The sequence below is a fragment of the Lolium rigidum genome, chromosome 2 (assembly GCF_022539505.1).
Source record: "Lolium rigidum isolate FL_2022 chromosome 2, APGP_CSIRO_Lrig_0.1, whole genome shotgun sequence".
Lineage (NCBI taxonomy): Eukaryota > Viridiplantae > Streptophyta > Magnoliopsida > Poales > Poaceae > Lolium > Lolium rigidum.
The window spans coordinates 210,091,021-210,101,277 of record NC_061509.1 but is presented as its reverse complement, the minus strand read 5'-3'; the positions used below and the strand labels follow the sequence as shown (position 1 = coordinate 210,101,277).

The window sequence follows — 10,257 nt, the reverse complement described above, 5'->3', positions numbered from 1 at the left end:
CACACCTCTCGCGAGTGTAAAGAACCGTGACCTGTCACTCCCTGTTCCAGGATATGGAACTGCGAACGCGGCCGGAAAGGAGCTCCATGAAGTTCTAGTAAACCGGTGAAGGCTGACGGACATAGTTCTTCTGAATAAAAGCAACCCTTTTGAAGAAATGATTACGAAAACCTGCATTGGTATTAGACTTTCTGGTCTAATGCTGTAGATAGTGCATTAAACACCTCTTTCCTATAATGAACTTGTTGAGTACGCTCGTACTCATCCCACTCTTAAATCCACTGCTTAGATATGGAGGCCATGAAGGAGGATCTCCGAGTACAACACAAGGACCGAGGAGTCAACAACTACTTCAAGGAACGAAACCTGCCGGAAGAGTCATATACCACATCCACCATGGAGAAAACCTAGATTAAGCGAGTAGAAGGGAACTAGTTTCCTAAACCTAGCTCCTATTTAGCTAGAATCTATTCATAGCCTCGGTAGCTAGTTAAATACTCTACAAATAGAGTTCGTGTAGGATTAGACTACGAGTCGTTCTTCTGGAGTTTATTTGCAGTTTTACCTCATTGTAAAGTAGGATGCTGTGTGGATCTTTTGTAAAGAGTCTGTGTTGTAATTCTATAGACATGCCTTGGACCCGCATATATTTCTGTTGTACCACTCTGAGCGATATAATACGAGTGAAACGGTGTTTTATTGGTGTTATATCAGACTTGCATACTACACCATGCAGTGGTATGCCGGGTCACCACACGATGCTTCCAAGCATCTCAGGGAATCCTCTCGCAGCATTTTGTACCATGATCCTTGTAGTCTCTTCTTCTGTTGGCCATCTCAAGTAGTATTTGCCAAACATTCCCACCACAGCTTGGAAAACCTTGTACATGCATGCACTCAATGACAGTAGACTCACTTATGCGATGGTAGTCGTCCTGTGTATCCGCATGTGCTCTGTATGCAAGCATCATCATAGCGGCGGTGCACTTCTGAATCGACGAGAACCCGGCAACGCCGACAGCGTCGTACTGCAGCTTGAAGTAGGGGTTAAACTCTCGAATGCCGTGGAGGATATTCATGAACAAACCCTTGCTCATCCTATACAGGCGCCAAAAAAATTCATCATGTGTTACGTCATGTGCGAAGTAGTCGTTGTGCAGCATGGTATGCCCCTCCATCCTCTGCCGGAATTTCGACTTCTTTCTTCCCAGCCTTGAACCTCGGCGGACCGGCCTCTTCCTTTTCTCCGCCTCGGAGTCAAGCATGTTATGGGAGGGATGCGATGATCAGCAAATGCTCAAGAATCTCGCCGTCGAAGGCTTGCTCGTCCTCCAACAATCGGGCAAGCATCTCGTCGTCGCTATCCATGTCTGAAGCAAAATTAATGGTTAAAATTCAGCCACGACAGAGGAGACAACGAACAACGATGTATTGCGCCTACCTGAGAAGGCGTTAAACACCTTATGTGCGCGAAGGTGGGGCAGATTTGACGGCGCATTCTGGGACGCGTTGGCGAAGCGGTGGTGGCGAAAAGGCCGGCGAGAGAGCCAGCCCCCACGGCGGTGCCGACTCAGAAGAGAGGGGTGAGAGGCGCGGGAGAGAAGGCGCGACGAGAAATAAAAAGACACGAACCAACCGTTGTGGAAGTGGTCGCTGACAGGTGGGAGCCCGCCTCTCTTTTCGTTGTGTCCGGCGTGCCCAGAGCGTCCCTTGTGGACCGGGGACGGACTCGGGGCGCCGGACACCGTATTAGACCGCGCCGGACGGAAGGAGCTTTGAGGCGCGCAGCTAGGAAAAATATTTGTCTGGCGCACACCAAATACCTTTGGGGGACACGGTGGAGATGCTCTAGTTCAACCTTCTTCCAAGCTATGTGTCCCATTCAGCATAATATGTTGATCTAAACGAGAATGTCCCTGTCTTTGTCGGGCTATACGAAAATCATCCAACTCAAAAGAGGGCTGATGTATAGATATAATTCTTTGGACATCGACATGCCAAAAGGTCACGAGATCAATTAGATCACAAACCCTTGATATAATATTTTGACCTCTTCTAGTAAAAAGAATTCCTCGATGCACTATTTGGTATCATTTGTGTTCCCAAATCTCAATGGCATTTCTATTGCCCACATGCCTTTTTTTCTTCGAAATGGGGGAAATATCGCTCCAGCTTCTGCATCCAAAGGATGCACACGACTTTTTTTATTAGATTATTCACAAAACCTTACAAGAACAATACAAAAGATCAATCTCGAAGCAACCTTACTATACCTAAAGTGGGATGAAGAGGGTGACAATACACCAACTCACATCATCCAAAAACTAAATGCCTTCCCAAACTGCCCAATAACAGGTGAGAAGCACATCCATTCAAGAAGACTCTCAGCGCACGCCAACGCACACGCCACAGGAGTTTCTCCCGCCGTCTTCCTCGACTCCATCTTCAAGAGAGATCATCGCATTAACCTTGCAAGACCTGCCGTCGATGCCACCATGACGCCAGACGGCTCCACCATCCTGCACGTATACATCATCCCGCATATGTCGTCGATACCCTCCAGCACCATGCCAGTGAGACTCAGCGCCAACAATGTGGTAGATGAACACCACTCCACCGAAATCCGCCAACATCCAGCAGCTGCTCAAAAAACGATGTCCCAAGAGGTAGAACGACGCAGGGCGCGCCACCATCGTCCGATCCGGGAGCCCCGGACCTAGGGTTTCCCCCAGAGCAGCACAAGTGAGAGACCGCAGACTGCGACGATGATGCCTTCAAGAAGGTAGCGGCGCGACATGTCGCCATCGTCCACCAACCGTGGTCGGAGCACGGTTTTCACCGGCAGCCGCGCATCCCCAACTCGCCGAGTGTAGTGCCAAGACGGCAACGATGATGCTTTCGACATGGTAACGACGTCGACCGACGCCGCCATCATCGCCAAGACCGAGGTCAAGGCTTAGTTTTCACCGGCCGCCATGACACCCCGGACTAGATCACCATTGCCGGAAACCTGTGTGAGATCCCATTATCCCCCACACAGGACTACTAGCCTGGCCGACCACCTTCAACGAAGAAGATGACCACCACCATGCCCGGGGCTGCTGCCCCAGGTTTCCTCATGACGCGAGGGATGCCCACGAACGCCTCCCTGTCGAGGAGGCAGAGCCACGACAGGCAGATCGACGCCCGCTCCGGCCCAACGGACCTAGATTGGACCCGATCCTCACCGCCGCCGCCCGCCGCCTGCAGATCGACGCCATAGCCGTCGCCTCCCTGCGCCGCCGCATCAAGGAGAGGCCTGGCGGCCGCCGCCGCCGTGCCCTCCGGTCGCATTGCCTGAAGTGTCCCAACTTCAAAATTTTAATTCCAGCGAAAATACTTTGTCATAATTCCCGTTCTTTAGTTCTGCATTTAATAAATCACCTATGGTAGGGCCAGAAGCAACGATAACCCATGAGATGCCCAAAACCTTCCCTTCCTTCCATCTTCGACCATCCCTCCGAGGTCCGAGGTCTTCAATGCGCCCTCTCACTACGGGAAAAATGGCATTGCCGTGTAGGCAGTCATTGTCGTGCGCCTCTGCACGGAAAAGACATTATTGCCGTGCGCAGCAAGCAGCACGCCCAGCAAAGACAAATCACACGGCAAGGTCTGAGAGCAGCGCACAGCAATTAATTCTCTCATGGCAAAGTCAGCAGTGGCGCACGACAACGAATCTTTGCATGGCAAAGTCCAAAGAAAGCGCACGACAAAGAAACATCGACGGCAAAGTCCCTACACGCCGCACGACAAATAAATACTGCACGGCAAAGGCTCTGGGCGTTGCCGTGGCGCGCCCTTTGCCGTGCGGACAGACAAGTTGCACGGCAGCGTTCGCCCGCACGGCAAACAAAAGGATGCACGGCAACGATCGTAGCGCAGCGCACGGCAAAGGCTTTGCCGTGCAGAACTCACGAAGCGCACGGCAAAGGATTCATTGCCGTCGGATTCTTTGCCGACCAATTGTTGCCGTGCGACTACGTACGGCAAAGGCTTTGCCGGGCATATAGGCCAATTTGCCGTGCGATTTGTCGCACGGCAACGTAGTGTTTTCCTGTAGTGTCTGGCCCTCGCCCAACCCGTCCCTCCTCCCTTCCCCCTGACGTCCGCCCATCTCATCGCTGCGTCGTGAAATATTCGGCTGGCACCCATCTTTGAACAACAATCCGGTCTCTTCTCCCACCGATCCTGCCTCTCTTATAAGTCCCGCCGCGCACCCCTCCCCTGTTCCCCTCCCGAGCGGACTGAGAGGAAGGAAGGCGGGCGGGCTGGCGGAGAGAGCGAGAGAGTGAGACGAAGCTCCACGGCGAAGCTTTACGTGCAGGCGGTGCCGCCGGAGGATCTGAACAAGAACACGGAATGGTTCATGTACCCGGGCGTGTGGACAACCTACACCCTCATCCTCTTCTTCTCCTGGCTCCTTGCCGTCTCCGTATTCGGTTGCACCCCAGGCATGGACCGTCGTCAACCTCGTCCACTTCGCGGTAACTACGTCTCCCCCGGCCCTGTTATGTTCCACCTCCTTTCGTTATTACCGTTCGTTTTCGTATGCCAGTATAAGAGCATTTCCAGCCGTTGGGGCTCCCCAGGCCGAAATCCGGCGCTATTTAGCGCCGGATTGGATGAAAGTTTGGCCTGGGGAGGCCCACTTTCCCAGCGGCGAGCCCAGGGCGGATGAAAGTTTTTGACAAAATTCGGCGAATTCGGACAGAAGTAGGCGAAACTCGTGCAAACATAAGCGAAATTTAGTGATATTTAACTTATATAGGCGAGTTCGTACATATATAGGCCGAATTTGTACATATATTTGAATTCGGCGACAGGGAAACATTAACTTAAACTAATAGTGGCCTCCTACATGCCGAAACGGTGGTAGAAGGTCGTGTAGTCCGCGCCGTCGTCGTCGTCGCTCGAGCTGGCGGCGTCCTGGGGCGGCACCACCTCGTACCAGCGGCTTGAACCCTGACCAGGGTCGCCGGCGCGTGGCGGCGTCAGCCGGTACATGTCGTCGTCAGCGCGCGGAAGACGATGCGATTAGAACGACGATCAGTCTCTCTCGCCAACAAGTTGGGCCACCAGCCGCGCGGGAAACTTTCTCGGCGTTTCCTGCGCTTTCGTTTCGTCCGGAGTCCCCGAGCGCTCCCCAGGGGCCGGGGATGACCTGGGCTCCCCGGACGGATGAAAGACCTAATCCGGACGAAATCGAGGAACCGGGGACGTGACTGGACCGTTTTCGTCCATCCGGATAAAAAATCACGTCATGGGGGCCTCGTCGGGGAGACGCTTGAAGATGCTCTAACTATATAGGCGGAGAGGGAGAGTGAAACGAAGCTCCATGGCGAAGCTTTACGTGCAGGCGGTGCCTTGATGGCACGGATCTGTTCAACTGAACAGGAGTTTGCGACGGACGACTCGTCTAGCTGTTGCTTGTGAGGCACCATTAATGTGGCTTGTGCTCCCTCTCAGCTCGGTGAGGCACCATCTTTTCTTCCAAAATTGAGTAACTAGTTGACATGGGCATCAACATACGGAGCAATTCAGGTGCATATAAGTGATCGATACCTGAATCCCTTACGCGATAAGACCAATGTAGGTTTTGGTAGCTTATGTCAGTTTCAGGGCGCTTACGTCAGAGCGAGTGTCTAGTAAAAACCAGCAGAAAAGTGTCTGCTTTGTCATGGATATGTCCACGAGCGAAATGCCGATGCTTATGCTTGATACCTTTACCAGCTACTTGTTTAAATGACATGGGCGGTACCATTCGCTGATCGTTGCATGATGTTATCAACTACTCTTCTGATGAGTATCCTGATCGAGTATCAGTCATTCATGCCAATTCCACACCGTTGAAAGTTGGGAGTCCATTGACTTTATTAGGGTTATTGACAAGAGATATCAGTCTGAGATCTGGCTCAAAGTGGTTCGGTTTGTAAGTGCGGAAATGACCTCTAAAATTTGCACTACCTAAAGATCTAAAGCCTAATTCCCATAATTTTCTGGCTCAGTGACAGTGCCATTTCTCTATCTGCTATGTTAGCTTGTATATTTGTTCAATTTGTGAGCACACACATGGTGATGATATAAGAAATGAGTTTTAGTTTAATTTTTTCCTGGCATGGTAATTTTCTATATACAAGTTTATCCAGACAATGTCGCAAATTTGATCGTACTACATACCACTTTTGACTGACTTTTCCCTTTTATTAGTGGTGGTTTGTTTGCTTGACTTTTCCGTCCATAAACTTACCACCCTAATAATTTCTTACTGCATTTTATGTTTCAGACTACATACCACTTTTTCCATTGGAAGAAGGGAACACCTTTTGCTGATGACCAGGGAATGTACAATACATTGATTTGGTGGGAACAAATGGATAGTGGTCAACAGCTTACTCATAACAGGAAGTTTCCCATGGTGGTTCCTGTAGTGCTGTAAGTATTTTTATTTTATAATTTTGTGTTCTAAATAAGTAATTGATTTCAAACTTCTGAAATATCAAACTGCATAGCATTGAACCCTATCATTTCTTAGTACTTTGGAAATCCGGAAATCTAGTAAATTGTCTTTATGGAATCTTTAATCCTCCAGATGTGCCATTTCATTTGGTCCTTTTGCTCCTATTAGCTTCTCATAGACATATTTATTAAAGAAATCTCTGACTGGAAAATACATGGTCATGTAGAGAATAGTACAGCCCTGACAGATAACATATCTGGCATCCTTCTCTAGATATGACATGACATAGACATACGCATGTGGGAACTCTGAGCATTTTTCTGGTCAAGTAAATTTGCTTTCTTAGTTAATCACGATGCTATGCACATGAATGAGCATAACTTTTGGGCCATCAGACTTCAAATAGAATGATATGTTTGGTTCATAGTACGAAATCACCCTGGAATTTTTGCGGTCTTATGATCAAGCGACCCTTACCTTATTCTTGTTGAAATAGAAGATTTAGGTTTATTCTTGTCTATCTTATCTATATGAAGAACATAAATCCTTGTGTACACTGACTGGTATTTTTTGCTTGCCTCATGTTCTGTGTGTACCCATCACCAATTTTCTAGAGTGCTTATGATATCTGCAAGGCCAGCACTGTGCGTCTATGCCCCGTGTACGCATAATGTGGTTGTTGGCTCATCCTTGACCTCGAGCTTGGCACGCTTGTACCTTCTCGTGCTCTGTCTCATACTTTTCGCGAAAACGCTAAAGCCTTGTGTTTCGATGCATTGATAGGAAAAGGAGTTTATATGTACAAGTCCAAAGGAGGATCAACATTGTCCCATACAACTCGACCCAAAGACCTAATCTAGGGGAGTATGGGAGGATCAACTGTGTGTCTGCCCACTGTCGCGCCTCGGCTCTGATAATGTCGAACAGGGAGGTCACTGAAGGACGCGCATTGTAAAAGACTGCATCGTTCCGGTGCTCTGTCTCATACTTACCTGTGAAGCATACAAGTCCACCCGTCCACCGCCAGGTGAATGGCATCCTTGCACCTGTTGGTCGGTCCCTAGTATATAACAACAACCCGTACGACAGCTGGCTCATGACATTCGCTTACTGCACCAGCATGATCGACAAGAACCACAGCTCTCCTCACTTCTGAATATTTGCATCCCTAATTTTGGAAAATAAGTTGCCAGCTTGGCTCTGAAAATAGTTAAATCATTTGTCCTGCCATCTTCAAGGAAACTTTGACCTCTACGTGGGTTGTTGCTTTGATTTATGAACTCTTCTTGATTATGTTTTCACATCTTACTGGGCCTTCTGCAGTAATGTGTTGCTGTTCTTTTTTTCTTTATAAACAATCTGAAGTAGAAGCATTGACAAAACTGCTTTATTTGAAGCATTGACATCAATCAGTAGTTGTCTATCTAAAAATATGCATTATGGTTAACAGAATGATGTACAGATAAACCTCCAATATTGCCAATTTGAGTGGTTTTTTATTTTTTGTTGTTACAGCACATAAATATTTGAATCTTCCTGAAACAATATCTACAGTTGAATGCCTTACCTACTCTCCATAAATAAATGTGATTAGGATAGTCCAATGTTACAATTGTCGTGCCAGATATTTTTTGTCTTCTGTATGCCGCCTATGGTTAATGATGTTCTTTACGATCTGGTGCTGGTGCTGGTGGAGCACCTGTGGTTGTGGTTAATGATGTTCTTATATCTTATATTTGTTAATGTTTACATTTCCCCCTATATATCTTTATTTCTCTTACATCTTATATTTGTTAATGTTTACATTTCCCCCTATATATTACTCTTGCAGTTACGGTGCTGGTGGCGTATATGTTACTGACTGCACATGTGTTCTTTCTATTTCCGTCAGATATTTGATCGCTTTGCACACCACGAACTACCAACATCCTAAGCTCTTTCTGAATACTCTTGCAGTTACGGTGCTGGTGGTTGCCAAACTACCGAATATGCATAAGGTCCGGATTTTTGGAATAAATGCTGGAAACTAGGCAGGCATTCTTTAGCAATTACATATGCTCCTTCCAGAATGGTGCCGATGTATTGACCTTTCCTACTTAATAGGGCTGATCAGAGTGCCAGTGACTGGTGTTAATAGCTATTAGCAGATCGGCTGTATTCATTGCATAAAGAGATGCTCACCTGATGTACACGAATTATGTAGACGCTTAATGCTGATATATGCTCTGATACAAGGATCTGCCAGTTTTGATACGTGTGCTGTGAACATTCCCTTGGCTTTTATAATTGGTAGGTATCTCAGTGCTGACTGTGTGTCAGTAGTCTGTACGCAGACGTTGACGAACAGTGTGGCAAAAATGTTACAAGGAGGTGTTGATGCAGTGTCTAAATCATTACTACCAACAGTTGTGCTGGATGTATATGCACATGCCAGAGGGATCCGAAATGTGTAACACGAGACTTTCATCTGTTCGGTGAAAGAATCCTTGGGCCCTTGTTAACCTGTCGAGTTGGTGCCTTTTGTTTTGGTAAAGTTAAGGTAGTACTTCAATCGACTGCGAAGTGAGAACCTATACTGTTAAACATATGTATACTGGGTAACTGGATTTGACCATCACCGATCATCACAACTGAACTTAGAGCATCTCCAGCCGTGTCCTCAAAACAATTTGGGAGCGCCGGAAAAAAAATATTCCCAACCGCGCGCCTAAAGCTTCTTTTTGTTCGGCGCGGCCGATACGGTGTCCGGCGTCTCGAGTCTGTCCCCGCTACACAGGGAATGCTCCGGTCGCGCCAGACACAACGAAAAGTGAGGCGAAGAGGCGTGGGTCTGACGCGTCAGCGGCTCGGAAGCCTAAAACTCCGTCGCCTACCTTTGGTCAAGCGACGTTAATGGCATCCCAGATTTCCCAGGCGATGCATGGACGCGTCTCGTCATGCATGGCCGCGTGGCCGTCCGCGTCGGCGTTTACTGCGTCCAACGACCCGCTGCCGCTTCGCTTGCCGCCGCTGTACATTAAGAGCACCCATGCGGTTCTTTTTCATCCCAATCTCTCGCCGCTCCCAAATCTTCTTCTCGCCGCTCCAACCTCTACCCAATATCGTCGTCCTCCCGCAAAATCGCCGCGGTGAATGGCTTTGGCCGCGGCAGCCTCACCGTGGCGGAGGCGTGGGCGCTGTACCGCACGGGATATCCTGTCCCGTCGGACATGCGCCAGCCAAGCAGCGGCGGGTGGAGGATGGCCATCAACGCATAGGTGTCCCGCCGCCGCCGTCGCCAGGTACGGAGCGCTGGAGGGACTCCATCAGGGCCCGGCAGTCTGCACTCACCGTCGATGAGCGGGCCGATCCGACCTGGGCGGCCACTGGCAACGACGCCTGGTGGGTCGCCTACTTCCAGGTGTTGTACGACATGGAGATGAACAGCACCACCGGCCTCGTCAGTCGGCGGAACAGCTGGAACAAGGACGGGCGCGTCCTCTTCTGGGGCATTCCGGGGCGCACCCTGGAGAACGTCATCGACGACATCCACAATGGCACTCAAAGGTTGGAGACGCCGTCCTCACTGCCACCGTCTCCCGCAGCGCGGTGGCAGCCGAGGAGGACGTACTCGTCCTCCTCCAACTCTTCCTCGTCAGGGCCGGCCCGATCGACGCCGTCCTCGTCACACCGCGCCACGCCCTACACCGTCCCCAAGCGTGAGGTGAAGGGGGAGCCGGAGTTCGCGACGCCGCCCGTCAATCCGAGGCGCGGCGGCAGCC

General features: G+C 49.5%; 1 pseudogene; it reads left to right on the top strand.

Annotated features, from left to right (window-relative positions):
- The first annotated feature begins 2,903 nt into the window (after positions 1-2,903).
- LOC124690515 lies at positions 2,904-8,526 on the top strand (annotated as a pseudogene).
- Positions 8,527-10,257: the final 1,731 nt, after the last annotated feature.